We start from the raw sequence: 18,561 nt of genomic DNA, 5'->3' as shown, positions 1-18,561 counted from the left end.
AGCATCCAGCTTTGATACATGCTGCTCTCTACATACCCAAAGATGGAGAGTGCTGGCTAGCCACGAGCTGCCAAACGCTTGTTCCGTCATTACAATGGCCAGGGTGGATTCGTAGTCTTCTGTCTTAAAACATACAAAAAGGCATGGGTTGCATGATGTCGTTCGATGGGGCAGGCCTTTCAGCCACAGTTGCCATCATTATTAGGCACAAGAGCTTCATGTGGGAGTGTATTCTGAGTTCCAGTCACACAGTTATTGTCATTTATTGCAGAATTAAGAAGAAGAGGTTGAGTTCTTAAGCCTGTCCTCCCTCAACTGAGAGGCAAGTTGTTTCAGGTGGTTCCCAAAAGTAATGTTTTACTAGAAAGCAGCATGAGGCAACATCCAGCCAACTGTGTTCCTTGCTGTGCAGGATTTCAGCAGAATATGTGCTATTTATTCTACAAATAAATCTGATGAGTATATTCTGTAACTCTCTGTATAGCAGAGTTGTATTATATTGTCAGGTTAGCTGAGTGAAAACAGTGTTGACAGATTGTTCAGTTCATAGGGACAAAAAATCTCTTTGTAGAGTTACATAGGAATAGACGTGTGTGTAAGAAATGTTTCTAAATGTCAAGTATTTTTCTACAATAAAATAATAAAAATCAAAACAATTCATCATGGATACCTTTTTTTTTTTTCAAATATACTAGAGCACAGCATGTAGTGGTGTTTTTTGAACAAAAATCAAATGACAAGCTGAGAATCTGTTTGCTCTCCCCCACATGAGGGTTTCTCCTTTTTAGGGTTAGAATCCCCAAGGACCAGGAAGATACCAATGTGTTAGTGTTTATAAGTGAAAAATAGAATTCCATTTGCAAATGAGTAACAAATTCCATCTTAAAAGTGATAAATATGCCAGTTTTGTATTGTTATTGTCTTAGATCTGTTCACTAGAACCGCAAGAGCTTGTTCCTGCCAGTGGAATTGCACAAGATGGTTGAGCTGATCTGCCAGCCTGCCACAGCTGAGAGAGAAAGCTCTTTCTCCACAGCTGCACAGTTCTTCCCTTTCCTTTGTGCTAGTGCTGCTGCTGGCTTGACCTTTCCTTGAGCTAGTTGAATTCCCTACCTGGCAAAAACCATCTGCTTGGGCGGGGTATTTTTCTGCCAGGTGGATGAATTGAATCAGGCCATCAGAGTAAGGTGTTGCTTAGAGGTGATGCAAGGTCAGTGGCAAAAATATTTTGGGGAAAAAATGCTTCTGGAGATTGAGATCCTTAGTTCTTCAGATGGGAGATTCAGATTGGCTCAGCTGTGTGTGTGCTGACCCTGGGTTGCAGTGTTCAGTGTGGAGCCCACTGCTGTCTGTGTAAAGTTGGGATTCCCGAGGGTAACTCTTACCTTTCTGATTTCCCTCTGCCAGCTTTGTTGTCTGTAGCCTGTGGTAATTCTTCTGTTCTTTGTGGCTGGTCCTGTCTGCCTTACCATGAATAACTTGGTGTCATCAGCAAATTGTTAGTGTTCACCTCCTTTTCCAGATGTGAGATTGTCTCAAAGAATTTGGCCTCCAGTTCATATTCCTGTGAGACTTCAGTGGTGGCCTTACTCTATTGTCAGAAATGACCATTTGTTTTGCTCTTTGTTTCCTCTCTTTTAAGCAAATACCTATCCATGCAGGGCCTTTTATTACCGTGGCAGCTGAATTTCTTTAAGAGCCTTTTGTAATGAATCTTGTTAAATGTCTCTTGAAAATGAAAGCAGGCTTTATGAAGTAGAGTCCATCAGTGTGTGGGTAAGGGAGATCTAGAGAATTCCCCTAGGTTTGTGGAACTTGACTTTCCTGTACAAAAAATGGGGTTGATTTCCCTGTCTAAATGCTGTTGTCTGTTTAGCTGTCTACTGATCTGTCTTCTAGAATAGTTTCTAATAAGTTAGGCTCCCTACTCTGTAGCATCACAAAGCCTTAGGTGAGAGAGTAAACACAATTATAAATTGTGCTTAAGAGTAAGTGCTGCTTCAAGCAGTAGAATTTTTTGAAGGCCATTTTCTTTGAATTCAGTCTTACATGGCTTCTTTAGTGTCTAATGATTTTGTTTTTCCTATAGCCTTACTTTAATAGGACACTCTTTGGGGGAGAGGAATTAAGAATCTCTCTTAAAAATGGTATTTTTAAAAATGTAGAGGAACTTAGATGTTTTGGGATCTCCATTTTCCTCAGTTCAGTGCAACGGTCTAAGAACTGACAGTTATTGGTAATGGGAATTGGAGAAGAGGACAGAGAGGAGATGCACACAGAAGACAGTTGTGTTGGCCTGTTTCTGTTGGATACCAAGCTTAAAAAAATACCAGACAAAACATGGTTGAAGCGATACTGTAAAACAAATAATATAGTACAGGGAGTACAAGTTACCAGTGTAGGGATCATCCTTGCTTACAGAGCTGAAGTTTTAAGGGTCTGCCTGCCTTTGACTACCTCCAGACTGCGTTCAGCCATCTGTAACATTTGTGTTCTGCCGTATGTAAAGCTCTGAGAGTGAAAGCGTGAATGAAAATAGAGAATTAAAATGGTAAGGATAGCTACCAATCCTTCTGAAGGATTTCTCTGAAAGACTGCGACATTTCGGGTACTCTGCCCTTTTAGGTACAGATCATGGTTGGTTTATTCATCTCCTTTCTGTTCCACAGTTCCAGTGTTTTTCTTCAGCTCTTTGAGGTTTTTTCTGTTTTAGTACTAGCTGATTGTTCTACTTGTATTTACGTAAATCAGATAATAATGTCTCCTTTCACATCCCTCTAAAAAGGGTCAGTATTGTGGGTCAGAAGAAATGGCATGACTTCTGTGGGTTTGTGCATACCTCTTACCTTCCCCAGTCACATGGGTGATTTTTTTCTCTTTAATATGTTTTGTTTCTGTAAGCTCCATTTGGAACTGTTTTCTCTGCTAAAGTGGTAAGATGGAGCTGAAATTTAATTCATGTTTCAAAAATGTTTTAGGAAATTTTTGAATACTAATTTTTATGCTGTTATACAAGATGCTGGATGTGTTCAGAACCTGAAGAGGAAGAGACATGTGGAATATTGTACCATTTCATTAAAAATGGCCCATCTGAATTCTGGCAGGGCTGCCCATTTGCTGAGTTGGGAGAGAGGACGGTAGGTTGGATGGCAGCGAGAACTTGCGGTTGGGTGTGATCAAAAAAAAAAAAAAAAAAAAAAAAAAGCTGGAGCATAACAAGCAGAAGCCCTCAGAGTGGAACGGAAGGAGGGAGACTGCTCTGTACAGTCTGTCCTGTGGCTTGAAGATTTCTTCACACTGCTGTGCTGTTACAAGTGAGTGGGAGAGCACAGACAATGGAATTAGTCAAAATAACCTATGCTACTGGCACTGTCAGCAAAGGAATGGAAGTCCTGCTTCTTGCATTTTTCTTAGTGGTTTCAATATCAAACTGTTACATTTCTTCTCCCCAAAAGAAACCGGAGAAGCTGCTTGCCTTGTGCTTTGGAAAAGGAAAGTTTTTACACACTTCTGTTTCTGTTGGAATGTGTAACCATAGAGCACTGATGTTATGAGTGAAAGCACTGGTGTGTGGTTGTCCTTTGTAAATTCTTACTGCTTGAGGTAGCTGTTGAGTTGTGAATTTCTTAGCTTTGAGTTGAAATGTTTGTTAATGTCGCAGCCATTAAAGCTGGTAAAACAACTTCTGTTGATATGCCTTACTTTTCTAATCTGTAGTTACTGTTTGTTGATTTAGAGCATGTTGGTGTCAAGGTAGGAAGTTGAGATGGAAAAGGCAAGGGTGCTAGAGAGGAGTAAGAATCGAAGGAAGGAAAGTGTTACATTTTGGGAGGCAGAGGGAGAAATTGTCAGTTGTAGCTGCCATTATTTCCTAGACATTTTGTTCTCCCTAGGTAAATGCATCGTTATGAAACTGCTAAAACTTGGAAATGTATCCTTATCACAACCTTCAGAATATGTAGAGATTTCTGCCCAGGAGTTCATCCTTGAGGAGCCTTGAGTGCTGTTGTTCACCAGCATCATTCATAGCATTCCTGCAGAACTCAGGAATCTCAGTGTAATGGTGGGATATACCACCAGTATTTTCTGTAGTAAATTGAGGTATTGCTAGGGTATGTCACTGATGTAGTTCAGTTTATTGAGAAATACACAGCTAAGAATAACCCTTTCACATCTTACTTGCCCATAAATTTTTGGCCGGTCAGCTCCTTTGTTGTCTTTCGCTCAAATAACTTCCTTGACCTAAAGTCATGCTCTGATGACACCACATCTAGAGTTTAACTATTCTATCTGCCTCTGTCCTGAAGGCAACGTGTTGCTCCTTTGTCAGTCGTGTTTGTATTCAAGCTTTTGTCAAAAGTTAATGACTTTCTGTCACAGTAATCACAAAAAGCATTCAGCATGTGGGGCAATGGGCAGTGATTTGTAGTTCCCTAATTCTGATCTCTTCACCTACAAGCCCGGTAAATGGCAAGTAGCACCCCTGCTAAATGTTCCGAAGTGCCCTTAGATTTAGGTATACTGCTTGAATCCTGAGCCTATGTGCAGCTTTGCTATTACTGGCAGAGGCACATGTGGCAGGGGAAAGCTTATGGAATTAAGCTATGATGGAACAGGTACATAACTGGAGAACATGGGAATGTACAAAAACATTGACTTGCAGCGTGCTAGAAGAAATAATTGTATGGTGAGCTCCCTTTGGACCAAATGAGGTGACGGAGTGAACGAACCAGATTGTTTCTGTTGCATGCTGGTGGCAGCTAGTAGAGGAACTCTTATACAAAGTAACTACAGATACTGCAGCTCCCTGCTTTTCTTTGAAGTAGCATGTTTTATTTAAAAAAAAAAACAAAAACAAAAAACAAAACCAAACCAACAAACCCTAGCCTTTTTAATCTCTGGTCAAGCTATTGATAATATTTGTTGCATGTCAGACTCTTTCAGAGATGATTCAAAAGGAGAACGTGTTCTTGTGTTAAGAACTGTGCTGCTCCTCCTGTGAGCTCCTGTGGTTGGTGTTACTGGCAGAGTTTCTTGAAATGGAGGCTTAAGTTGAGAAGACAAAACGCTATGGTGGAGAAAGGAAAAAACGTATTGGTAGAAGGTTAGAAATTATCTGAACATCATCTATCACTGCAGAAACAAAGACTAAAACTTTTAAGACACATAGAACTGCCTTGTTTGTTTTTTTTTTTTTGATGTAAATTCCAGCAGTTAGGGACTTGAGTTGCTGAGGATTTTTTTTAATTCTAAAAGGGAACTTTGGTTACTACATTGTTATAGATGGCTCAGATGAGAATGCCTGTGGTTGAGATGGGTATTGTTAGGCAGTTAGTCAAATCTTGTTTACAATAATATATGCCTCTGACAAACAAAACATTCAGACTGGAAATTCCTGTATTAGAATTTTAGCTGCAGACTGATTATTTTTGTTGTGTTCCAACAAAAATTATTCAAAGTAATTCTTGAATATGAGATTAAGGGACTATTTTTGGCCATGGTAAGTACATTTTTTTTTCCTTTGGATTTCAGTGGGAAGCTCATCCTGAGTTTTCCTACTTTAGGATAAAGACATGTAGTTGACCTGGTCAATGACTAAGCTGTGATTTAAGAATAATCCATGTAGCTTCACCAGTTTGTAAGTGTCTGCAAAATAGTAAACGGTAGCTTGATAGGGATTACAAGATACGGGGTTTTTTTTGGGTGGGTTTTTTTTTTTTTGAGTGGATCTGCATTTAGCAGATTTCATTATTGTGCAGATTTTGCTTAAGGAACAGATTGCATGTGCCACATTGAGAGTAACCTACAGTGTATCCTTCCAACTTTGTCAGGAAGGACAGGAGTTTGACAGACATCAGTCTGTTACTATGTAAACACAAGCCATTCCCCTAACACCAGACTATCTTAAGCATAACTTCCAGGGTTTGAAAACTAGGCTTGTATTCTTTGTTGTCATTAAGTTGCTAAAAGGCAGATCTTGCCAATTGTGTATCTTTTGTGCTATATTCATGTTTCCTCCAAAGCAGACAAGTTACTGAGGACTGAAATAATGAACAAATGTTTTTCCTAACTTTGTTTAGGAGAGAACATTTGTTTTGGCTGAAATCTTCCAGAGCAACTTAAACATCAACCAGCATGAAAAAATTAGTACAACTAGCAGGATACAACAACACTTTTGTGTTTGGGCAGTTTAAAATGTCATAGTGGATGGAATATGAAGTAAAAGAACGATGTAAACTGCTTTGAACCTTGCCAAAAGCTAATGTAGAGATCAGAATTGTTAGTGCTTCAAAGTGCATTATAAAGGTGAGCAAAAGTGCCCATATATACAACTTCTCAATTTTGCTACAATACCCAAGTGGAGGGTTACTCTGCTGGGGAGCCATTTGGTGACTTCATTTTTGTGGGGTGCTCTCACTAGTGGAATACAAGTGGCTCTAATGCCATTTTCCCCTCTTAATTCTAAATATCCTGATCGTAAGAGATAAGAAGAATTGAGACCACCTATCCCCTCCATATTCTGTTCCTTACAGTATTTTTCCCTTGCTCTCCAGTTCATGACAATTCTCCTGTATTACCAACACAGATATTTAACGTTGCAGTATGTTTTCTTGAAGACCACTACACAAAACAGTCAAGTAGTTAGTAGTTTCATGCGATATCTGCTTTGCAGTCTTTGGCACCTGTCTTTCAAGTAGAAACATGCTATTATTTTGGCCTATAATTCTTTTCCTTTAGAAACAGTAGTTTATTTCTGAAAAATTGCAGAGTCTTTATCACTTAGCATGTCCCAATTAGAGGATGAATATGTCTGTGTTGCAAGAATATGTGCTATAAAGATTGTTACCACTGAAGTTCTATTTCATGAAAGAACTGGTATTGGGTAGACTATTAAAGTGGTTTTATATCTAATTATTTTATTTGATTTTTTTTGTGTGCATTGCTGGAATCCCTAGTGACATAACTAAATCCACATTCATGTTGTGTTTACAGCCCCTGAGAGGTATTAAAACTGTAGTGGTCTGAGATATCTATCCAATCTTGTGTTTTACTGTAACAATGGACTTGTACTAGAATGGTTATTTATTTACTTCTGCGGTTCTGCCTGGGCTTTCTTTGTTCCTGGAAGAATACTGAACAAAAAAAAAATGAAGAGAGACGTTGAGTTAATCCCTCTCTCTGTCTTGAGGGAAGATCATTTACAATATTCTTGACAGATGCTTGTCTAATCTCTTAATTGCTGGAAATTCCACTGCTAAGCAGCTTACTCCAGTGCTTTACATTCTTACTGCTTGGGGTTTTTTGTAATATTTAACCGACACATTTTGCAGTAAACTTTGTTTTTAATTTGTCATGTTTAGCTATTTCTCATGTACCTGGAAGATCTGAGCTATCATTTTTTTCCCCCTTGATCTCTAACACAAACTGTGTCTTTATATTTGAGTCTCCCAGTGTTTCCTCACAGATACAATTTTCTTGTCTTCTGATCTAGCTCACTGCTTTGTAGACTTTATCCTATCATATCCTGAAGCCTGGAACACCAAACTGTGCACCCTGCTTTATTGCTGAAGATTTACTAGTGCTAGAGCTCTTCCCAAGACTCCATTGCTCTACTGTTAGCCTTTTGTTTGTAGTTCATGTAAGGCTTTGCAAGCAATCCCATTGTTTGAGATTCTCTCTTAGCCTGTACTTGGTTGTGTATCTGGATTCACTCTTGGTTTCTGTCCTTGAGAGGTATGTTCATTCTTCTCATAAGTGGAGGAATGAAGAGCGGGATGGAAACCAGCATGGGAAACAATTGTCACTGGTGAAACAAATAGATATTTGCCTGTTAGTAAAAACAGCTTCCTCTATGTGGTTAGCAAGATGTACAGTATAAGCATTTTATTAGTTTCTTGGCTTATGTGATTTAATCAAACAGGAGCTGTGGCTTTCTTATTGCTCTTGTCTAGGAGAATCAGGACTTTCCTTTTTGATGTTATTGCCTGATGCAGTTGTCTGTGTTGTCATTTGATTAGCTGCAAACTTCAATATTCATGAAGAGTAGTGAAGAAAGAGGCTGCCTTGTTTGTTCAGTGTCAAGCTCTTGAAAGCATATGTGGAACATGGGTTTCTCTACATCCTTTGATTTCAAATGCTTTTTTTTTGGTTACTATAAAATGGTACAAATCTTCATGACTACTTCTGACAATACAGAAAGATTTGCTTTTTTTGTGGCAAAAGTGTAATAGCAGCTTTAGGAGTAAAGAGAAAAGCTGGAAAAGAAAATGTAAAAATGTATGCTAAGAAAGGGAAAAAGGGATATATTTAATGTGAATGTAGTATCTGGTTTTTACAGTCTTCCTCTAAAATTTGCCTAAGAAAGAACTGTCTTCCAGCATGGACAGTATTTTGCAGCTTTTATTTCTTACAGACTGTAGGTATGTTTTTGTACAAAGTAGCGATGTCTTGAACCTTGAAACCTATCTTCTAGTTATAACTTAATTAGCAACATTTATTAACTGTTTGGATCATGACTTCTTCAAATAACAGTATTTGTTTCCTATCAATGTATAGTCTTCAGTGAGTAACTTCAGACATAGATATGAATTGGTACTGCCCTATTTTAAGTGCATGATGATTTGAACTTGGATTTCATTCCTTGTTTGCTTATTCTGAAACTCCATCTCTTACTGTGTTTTACAAGCTGCTTTTTCTTGAGACTATTGCTAGAGGTAGGATGAAGATTTAAACTGCAATGCAACTATCTTGTTTTTTCTAGGCTTTACTGAATTTTGTTCATTTGGTAGCATTATATTGGTAAATATGCTTTTTGTTTTAGTGTGTTTTAGTTCTCAATTAGTGTTTTCCTCCCTGCTTTTTTTTTTTGTTGGGTTGGGTTTTTTTAAGGTGACAATCACTACTATCGCCTTAGCTACCCTCCTGTCACCCCCAAGTGTCTGCTTTTGACTGATTAGCCTCCGTTCCCTCCACCCTTGTCGCTGCTTCCTCTATGAGCAGTTTGGCTCCTGCTTGGAGCACAAGGTCATCTGCCTGGCAGGGCTTAGGGGGTTGTTCCAGGCCATGCCTCTGGTAGGGAACAAGTGCGCTATACAGCACTCTGAATAAAACGGGGGATATTGTATGTTCACTTAGCACTTACAATGCTGCCTGCTTTTGCCTCTAAGTGGCTGCTAAGTTTGTACTGGTTTTTTTGAAACGCACTGAATGAATTTGAAATTTGTTAGCAGTTGGTTTGTCAGCAGATGAAGTCTTTCAGTAGTGAAAAAAATAAGATGACAGTGATTTAACAATCTTCCTTTCCTCCTGTGTGTCCTTTCTTTGTTAAGCTACAGTTCCCTGGCAGTGTTAGCTGTATTTTGCTGTGCTGTTTCTTTGGTGGTGGTTGTTAGTAAAGGCATGTTGGAAGACAGGTATCTCTGCAGGTTAGAGAGTAGTTTGTGGTTTAATGTATAATAAATGTGATTCTGAGGCTTGTTTGGGGGTGGAGAACCAGTGGGTGTTTTGATTCTGTACTTCTGTGGCAACCACATTTCTTACTGTGGCTCTCAACCTAATGGAACATGCTTTGTTCTGTAATTGATCATTTTACTAGATGTAAGAATCACAGAATCACAGAATCGTCTAGGTTGGAAAGGACCTTGAAGATCATCCAGTCCAACCATTAACCTAACACTGGCAGTTTTCAACTCCACCAGATCCCTCAGCATTATGTCGACTCAACTCATAAACCCTTCCAGGGATGGGGACTCCATCACCTCCCTGGGCAGCCCATTCCAATGCCTAACAACCCCTTCTGGAAAGAAATGTCTAGTATAAACCTTCCCTGGTGCAACTTGAGGCTATTCCCTTTTGTTCTATCACTTATTACTTGGTTCAAGAGACTCATCTCTCCTCTCTGCACCTTCCTTTCAGGGAGTTGTAGAGGGCGATGAGGTCTCCCCTCAGCCTCCTCTTCTCCAGACTAAACCCCCCCAGTTCCCTCAGCCGCTCCCCAGCAGACCTGTGCTCCAGACCCTGCACCAGCTCCGTTGCCCATCTCTGGACACGCTCGAGTCATTCAATGGCCTTTTTGGGGTGAGGGGCCCAAAACTGAACCCACTCATCGAGGGGCGGCCTCACCAGTGCCGAGTACAGGGGTAAGATCCCTTGCCTGTCCCTGCTGGCCATGCTATTGCTGACACAAGCCAGGATGCCCTTGGCCTTCTTGGCCACCTGGGCACACTGCTGGCTCCTGTTCATTAGGCTGTCAATCAACCCCCCCAGGCTCTTCTCTGACTGGCAGCTCTCCAGCCACTCCTCCCCAAGCCTGTAGCGCTGCTGGGGGTTGTTGTGGCCCAAGGGCAGCCCCCGGCATTTGCCCTTATTGAAGCTCATGCAGTTGGGTTCAGCCCATCTCTCCAGCCTGTCCAGGTCTCTCTGCAGAGCCTCCCTACCCTCGAGCACATCAACACTCCCACCCAACTCGGTGTCATCTGCAAACTGACTGAGGGTGCACTCGATCCCCTCATCTAGATCATCAGTAAAGATGTTAAACAGGAGTGGCCCCAAAACCCAGCTCTGGGGGACACCACTCATGTCCGGCTGCCAACTGGATTTAATTCTGTTCACCACAACTCTTTGGGCCTGACCATCCAGCCAGTTTTTTACCCAGTGAAGTGTGTGCCCATCCAAGCTGTGAGCAGCCAGTTTTGCCAGGAGAATGCTGTGGGAAATGGTGTCAAAGGCCTTACTGAAGTCAAGGTAAACAACATCCACAGCCTTTCCCTCATCCAATAGGCAGGTCGCCCTGTTGTAGAAGGAGATCAGGTTTGTCAAGCAGGACCTGCCTTTCATAAACCCATGCTGACTGGGCCTGAGCATTTGGTTGTCCTTCATGTGTTGTATGATGGTACTCAGGATGAGCTGCTTCATCAGCTTCCTGGCCACCAAAGTCAAGCTGACAGGCCTTTAATTTCCCAGATCATCCTTCTGACCCTTCTTATATATGGGCATCACATTGGCCAATTTCCAACCTGTCGGGACCTCCCCAGTCAGCCAGGACTGCTGGTAAATGATGGAAAGTGGCTTGGGGAGCACCCCAGCCAGCTCCTTCAGCACCCTCGGGTGTATCCTATCCGGTCCCATAGACTTGTGTGTGTCTCTGTGATGCAGGAGGTCACTGACTGTCTCCTCCTGGAGTGCAGGAGGATCATTCTCCCAGTCTGTCTTCTGGCTGAGGAGGCTGGATTCCCTCAATACAACTAGTCTTGTTATTAAAGACTGGGGCAAAGAAGGCCTTAAGCACCTCAGTCTTTTCCCTGTCACCTGTTATGATGTTTCCTCCTGTATCTAGCAGGGCATTGGAGGCTCTCCCTGGTCTTTTTTTTGCTACTCACATACTTATAGAAACATTTCTTGTTCTCCTTGATTTCTGAAGCTGGATTAATTTCCAGCTGGGCTTTAGACCTCCTGATTTCTGCCCTGAATTTGTACAGGATTAAATGATTTATGAGATAACCTGGCTAGTTCTCTGAAAATAGGGGTTTCTTCCCTATCATTGCAATTGGGACACCATCAGTATTTATTTTTCAAATGTATCACCCAGGGAAACTCGTATCTTCCATGATTATATCACTTATCTAACTGATATATTGCCCTTTTTAATATCCTAGGAAGAACCTAATCATCTCTTACTTTCCCTTCTAAAACCTCTGACATATCCAAGGAAAAATAGAAGTCAGCTGCTCTCTGATATTTTGAAAGGTTGACACTGTATGTATATAAGGTGCTTGAGTTTTATGTGTTTACATCAAAATCTATTCAGTCTTATGGTGTCTTTTGATCTGGTTTTGTGAATGTAGTGCACAATTCCACTGCCAGTTTCTCCTCTCCTTTGTTCTGTTTAGACTTTGCAATATTTTGAATAATCCTTTCCTTGTTCAAGCTCCAAAACTGTTTTCCTGCCCCTCCATAGTAGTCTATAGAGGTTTTTTGCACACTGGCTATATATGAGTTCTGTTATTAGACTTGGTAATATTCAGTTTAGTTTTAAAGCAAAAAAAAAAAAGTTTGTGCTTTTGCATTACAAACTTATAGCTTGCTCCTACCTGAAATTAAAGTAAGAAATTTAAGAAAAAGAAATGCTGTAATAGAGCCAGTTTGAAGGAGAAGCTAAAAGACTAAATATGGGGTGTAACAACTCAAATAAGAATTTCTTGTGTCTGACAGCAAATAACTAGGTGGTTTGGTGTTAGGAGCAAGAATCGCAACAGCTAGCTGACAAAGGGATTTGTCCTTAAAATCATCCACTGTGGTTAGAAACTGTCTTTTTGACCTTAGGGATTCATTTTCCCGGTAACCTGGGGGCTTTGCTCAGAAAAGAGATCACAGACTTTAAATATTCATTTCAATCTTACCTTGGGCTTGTGATGACAATTGTTTGTTGATTTCAGGAAACCATTTTATATTTGCAAGTCAAAATTTAACTACCATACTAATTGTTTTCTATTTCCCTGTAAAGCAGTTTAATTTTATCTAAGTTCTTCATCAGTCTGGAAGTTCTCAAGCAGATTAGAAATTAAATTGTACATTAGAGAACAATCAATAATAAACATATTTTTAAATGCTCACATTTAAATGAAAAGAATTGTAAAACCCCCTCCTAACAAAAATGATAATTCTAAAATGGTTGTGTTTCCTGTTTTTTTTAGTGAATGAAAATCTTATTCTGCTTTCTTTTTTCTTCCTTTAGCAATTAAGCTGCTATCTCATTCTCCCAGATCATTCTCCTGGTCTTTGAGTAAGGTCAACAGCTACTCAAAATAACAACTTTTTTTCAAGTGTGACTGCCAAATTGCTTTTTCATGTTCGAGAAATATCTTCTGTCTTCAAAGAGAACATGGACTTTAACCATTCCATTTCTGCTCACTGGTGTTAATGAATCAGTGCTCCCTGCTTTAAGGAATAGTTGAAAACTTGTGGAAGAGGCTTTTGTACCTGTTAGTAAGAAACTCATGAAACTTATCTGACCTTAAAATGCTGGATTTTCTCATCATTGCTCTCTGAATGCTGGTGGGATGTTTTAAGCTTCAGTGTGGGATTTTTTACCCAAAAGTGGCTCCTTTTGCATTCTTTTAATCTGTCCAATATATTTGGAACTGAAAGATGACTATATTAACTGCAATTAATTTCTGAATAAAACATGGGCACAGAAAGTGTTGACCAGTACCCTGAATTCTGACTGCAAAAGAAGGTTCAAGCTTTGGGAGTGCTTGGTGTTGGGCTTCACTACTGTTGTTCATTTGGAGGGTTGGCATGAAAACAGGCTTTTCTTTAAAGCTGCAGCATCCACAAGTTCTATCAGACAGAAGCAGGCCTTTGAAAATAATAATCTTTGATCAACTGATACTTCTGTGGTGTCTGCCTGTGTCTTCTGCAGGCAAAGATGTGAGTTCAGTCTTGCTACAGTGGAGTAGCAACTTAATTGCATTGGTATAATGTGAACTAGCAAATGTGATAACACTACTTACTCCATATGCTCTTGTAGGAGCCTTTTTCTTGACTATCTCGTTAGATTTATAGTACGAGTTGTGTTACTATAAAGGAGCCTGGGTGTTTCTGTGATCAAACACAGGTAGGAGACTTCAGTGGCAGCCCTGTAGGGGAGAGAAAACGGAATCTATTTTATACCAGTGCTGTGTGCTAGATATGTCATCACCTTGTAACATAAAGTTTATAAGACAACTGTAGTTAAATGTATTAATGAAACTAATGCAGTCACATCCAAATTTTCAGTTACACCACTGAATCTGGTAGATGTCATATGTATGTTATGTCATATCTGCTTGTGATACTCCGTCTACAAGGTTAAGTCCTTCTTAAAATTCTGTTTCTGTATGGTACCTCTAAATGTATCAAATGGGGAATTACCTGTAAATTCTATGGGAGCTCTGTTGAGGAGTTTTTGTACTTATGAAGGAGTTGTGATTTTTCATTGTGTAATTTAAAATATTGAACACCTGCTTTAAGCATACAATGAAGTCCAAGTTTTAGCCTGGAGGTAAGACAGGTGCCTTCCATAAGAAATGCACAAATAATTCCCAGTGTTCCTGGAAAAGAGCGGTAAGCCTAAAGGGCTTACTTTAAAAGGTGGTCTGATCCGTTTTCTCTCCTTGGCAGTATTAGGACCAGATTTGTCAACATTTTTGGTAAATGTAAAAATTGGTGTTGGAATTTGCTCTAGGGTTGCACAGCTTTTGAAGCATATACTTGTCTTTTGTTGCCTCTTCCAACCAGGTATGGGAAGGCCAGTTGGCAATCTAGCATGTATGTTCTGCTTTAGAAGTGTCCAGAGGTTTGGGTTAGATTGATAATCTGTTTTGCTAGAGATTTTACAAGTGCACTTTAAAGCAGCATGTCCTTATTGAAAAACGTTATTTAGAAGGCAAGGTATGACAGAGACAGGAGAATATGGTAATAACAGTAGACCAGGCCAGGCTCTGAAGAGTAAGAGGTGAGATTGCTCTTATCTTTTCTGCTGGTCATGGGCTGAGGATCGATTAGAGTAGTGTTGGACTTGAAATATGTCATTAATGATGAAAAGAGCCACTAGCAATTTGGACTGTATTGAATATGAACTGTATAATGAAGTAGGGAGGTGAGCTCAACCACATTAAATGGGAGAACCTGTCACATCTATAATATTAAAAAGCTGTCTTAGTATTACAAAGCTGCAGTGGTAGAGCAGTCAGTAATTTAGCGTATTTAGCATAAAAACTCTGAATGAGCTAATTAAGGATATTAAAATGGCTGCAATAAAATTTGAATATTGAAAGTTTATAAAATCTCTAAGCAGTAATTAAGGATGCTATTTTAATATATAAAATTCATTAAAGTTGAGCAAAGAAAAATCCTGCTGCAGCTCACAAGGGAAAGTGTAAAAGGAGAAATCTGCTTTTAAATTCTTGTTATAGCATCTCTATTGGATTTAGTTAAATAACTAAGAAACATCAAACTAGACTGTCCTCTTCTCATGCACAGTATAATTTGGGATATTCCCATGTCTCTGCTAAAATTGGAGAAGACTGTCCTTTGCATGTTTATCTAATTTTATACTTCAGTTGGTAGGGGATTAGAAATGACGTTGTGAATTTTCTTTCTGCTCTATATTTTCTGAGATTTTTTCCATTTTAGAGCTTCTGAGATCATGGTTGAAATAAAGTTCTATACTTTTCTGCCTAATCAAGCAGCTACCTCATTTTTGGCTGGTGAAAGATTTTTGTCACCCTGTCCTCAAGCTATCCTTGTATAGCTGTCATGCTACTACCACTGAGATAACAGCAGCTCCCTGAAGAAAACGAAGAGAAGCTCTGTTGGTAGCAGCTGGCTCTTGGTGACTCTTTTGGTGCTGGAACTGCCTAACTGAGCAGTAAGAGCAGATCCAAGCTAACTCCCCGTCATCCTGCAGACCTTTGGGTAAGCTCAGACAGTAGCCAAGAAGCTACTGAGAAATGGGAGAAAGGTCTTTAGCAAAAAATTACCTAGTCACAAATCTCTTCAAAAGCTCACCAGAACGTGCAGTGGGTTATTCTGAATATTGAGTTAAATCTTGTCACCTGGAAAGGTACTTTTCCAGAACTGTTCACATACCTGTGGTTTTGAGCCATCCACCCTCTCTCCTTCCAGTAAAGTAATTGTTTGTCTTTTGTGAGGCAGTGAGTTGGCTTGAGTAAATAGAATGGGCCCTTTCAGTTTACTGCCAGCTTTTCTTAGCAGCTTTCCACTGGCAATAATCAGGATTGTTCCTTCATACCAGGATATGCCCCTTTTTGCTAAAATATCAGTGTTCTTGCTCTAGCACATGCTTTTGCCCTTCAGAGTTTGGGCCACTCCAGCGGAGCCATGCGTGGGTGAGTGAGCAGGTGTGAAGATGAAAACTAAGGCCCCTTGAGGCAGGGGCACATACAGAGGCTCACTTATGAACTGTGTTGTTTGATGAGTAATCTTCATCTATCAGTATCTGTGTTTATTGATGAGTAATCTTTGATTAGCATTTGATGCCGATTAGCAGTTGGCATCCTTGACTGTTAATGACCAATGTTACCTTTTTCCAAGAATGACTAATACATGAAGATTTGTATCAAATTGAGTTATTCCAGCTCACTGTTGAAGTGCCTTCCCTTAATGGTTTGAGCATGTCCATTTAATCTTTTTGAAACCCAAAGTAGGAGAATTAATGTCTTGTGTGTCACTGAATCAATAATGCTGAAAATGCTTTCATTTGCTGTGTTACTCTTAAGTTTTATACTCACTGCATCTTTCTTGTGAGGTATTTCTGAAAAATAAAGCTATATTGTTGGCTTTTCCTCAGATTGAAGGAAATGTGCTTTTTCTTGTTACATGTAGTTGTACAAGTGAATGGATATTACCTTGACCACTTAACTAAATTCTCCTTGAAATAGTGCCAGCTCTCCTAGAGCGCTTCTTTTTAGCACTGCATTAATGTCCTCTTTAGCATTTCTCTTAGCAGGACTGTGATCAGTGCAATACCTCATAGTTTTTCAGCATAGATTCAGATTTAGAAAGAGTGTGAGTATTCATGTGCAGAAATTATTCTCTGGAAGCAATTATGCTGTTAGTTCATTCAGGACACAAAACCAGCGTGTCCTGGACCAGGAAGCTGACTCTCATCCTAAACCCTTGTAGTCATTTATTAAGCTATCCGCATTCACTGATGCTGTCTGTTCGTACCACTGCTTTTCATGTTATCAGAGAAATCATTAATAGCTTCATTTTCTTTGAGATTACATTATGGCTTTTTAAAAGCCACTTATTGGTCAAAGTTTTATTTAAACAGCAAAATAATTCTAAATGTCCTGCTTACAGATGATCAACTTGGAAGACTGCTTAAAATCTGATTATGTTAGTGTGGATGCAGTATAACAGACGTAGGTGTTCTCTGTGTACACAGCTCTCCTATGCTCTTGAGATTTGGGCAGTGGGAGTCTTTTTAAACCTGTGATGTTGAGCTGTGCTTTTCCTGTCCAGGCATTTACTTGCCAAAGAATTGGTCTCGCAGGTATTGGGATATGAATTTAGTTGCATTAAGGTCTGTCTTTGAGAGAAACAACTGCATTTATCAGACTGTAATTTATTATTTATTTATTTGTTAGAAGGCAGTCCTTCATGTGATGATGTTTCATATACTGTTCTATCATGGAGAGTTTTACTGTAGCTTCCTAACTGTTTCCCATTCACAGAGAGCGTAGTTTTGTGGGGCTAGACATTACCTAGGAAATTACAATTAGGAAAGAGAAAAAAATATCTCTAAACATTTCATGGGTATTAGCTGTGTTTTCAGTGGGTGTTTTAGTTTCATCAAATGTACTTCGAATTCTTATCAACTGAGATAGTGAACTATATCTTAGGTTTAAACCTGTTGTAGCGTTATATACTCTGTTTCATAACCTATAAGCTAATAACATAATGTAATTTTTCTTGATTATAAGATGATGTTCTTACAAGCAAACAGTGCTTGTCAACTGGAAACACTTGCTTGAATTTACCTCCTTTTCCTAATTTTTGATCCCTTATTTCCCCCCACTAAAAATAAGTAAATAGGCTAACAACTCAGGTAAAATGATGAGCATTAAATCCTGTGCTACTAAAGCACCTGGGGTATTTGAATTTTTTTTTTTTCTAATGTGTTGAATTCTGGAAGATTTTTGAAACAAGCCTTTGAAGTAAGGAATATGAATTAGTTTGGAAACAGAAATCAATCCTTTAAAATAGTTCTTCATTATGCATTTAATTATCTGTGTGTATTCCAAAGGCTTTTAAGGTAGCAAAGGAGCCTAAAGATTTTTAGCAAATGTATGCTGCTTGTATGGAAACCCAACAATTTTAACAACTGTTTTCTTTAGAATGTCTTGGTATTTCTTGGTCTATGTAATTTATATCCATGCAGGCAGTTTGATGTCACCTTTTGAAGATTCATGATTTTTAGTTTGGTTTTCTAAGGCAATGCAGCTTTGCAAGTGTTTTGGTTGCTCCTGTCCCTCTCAGGAGTAGGGCAGAGGAGTGGTTGGGAATCCTGATACAGGATGAGGACAAGGAACAGTAGCTTGGTGTGCTTCTGTATTGTTAATTTTTGGTATTGTTTGTAAATAGGACAGGGTTCAGATTTTTTAATGATATGACATTACTTAAATGCATGAGAGAATAGTTATTTCAATCAAATTTGGAGGGGGTGACAAATTTCTGCAGTTTTTGTGAAGGTAGATAACTGGCTAAAGTTACTCTCTTAACATCATCTCCCTTTCCCATCCCTCTCCTACGTACATGTACTTCTCTAAATAACAGCAAGAGCAGGATTTAAATTTGTGTTACATGTTAGAGAATCCACACAGAGTCATAGTACAGTAATACATTGAGAACCAAGTTCCATTGTTTCCACAGCTTATGAAACTGCTGGAAAAGACAAACACCAGTAAGGTGTAAGTATGCAGCAGTGGCAGTTGGACAAACACTAAAAAGAGAGCTCTTTTATCAGTGTATCAGGATGGCAGCAAAGACTTTTGA

The 18,561-nt window shown here is 39.4% G+C and overlaps 1 protein-coding gene across 3 annotated transcripts in view; it reads left to right on the top strand.

Annotated features, from left to right (window-relative positions):
* The window catches only part of STAG1 (stromal antigen 1), a 204,207-nt gene that overhangs the window by 3,372 nt on the left and 182,274 nt on the right, over window positions 1–18,561 (top strand). The window contains exon 1 of one of the 3 annotated variants that reach the window (XM_026855430.1): window positions 15,438–15,456. The exons of the other annotated variants lie outside the window; for them this stretch is intronic. The gene's annotated coding sequence lies outside the window, so the exon portion shown is untranslated. Of the gene's footprint in view, window positions 1–15,437; window positions 15,457–18,561 lie in introns of those variants that run through there. 3 annotated transcript variants of the gene reach the window in all.

The sequence above is a fragment of the Athene cunicularia genome, assembly GCF_003259725.1.
Source record: "Athene cunicularia isolate RWA chromosome 9 unlocalized genomic scaffold, athCun1 chr9_part2, whole genome shotgun sequence".
Lineage (NCBI taxonomy): Eukaryota > Metazoa > Chordata > Aves > Strigiformes > Strigidae > Athene > Athene cunicularia.
This window is presented reverse-complemented; position numbering and strand designations above follow the sequence as displayed.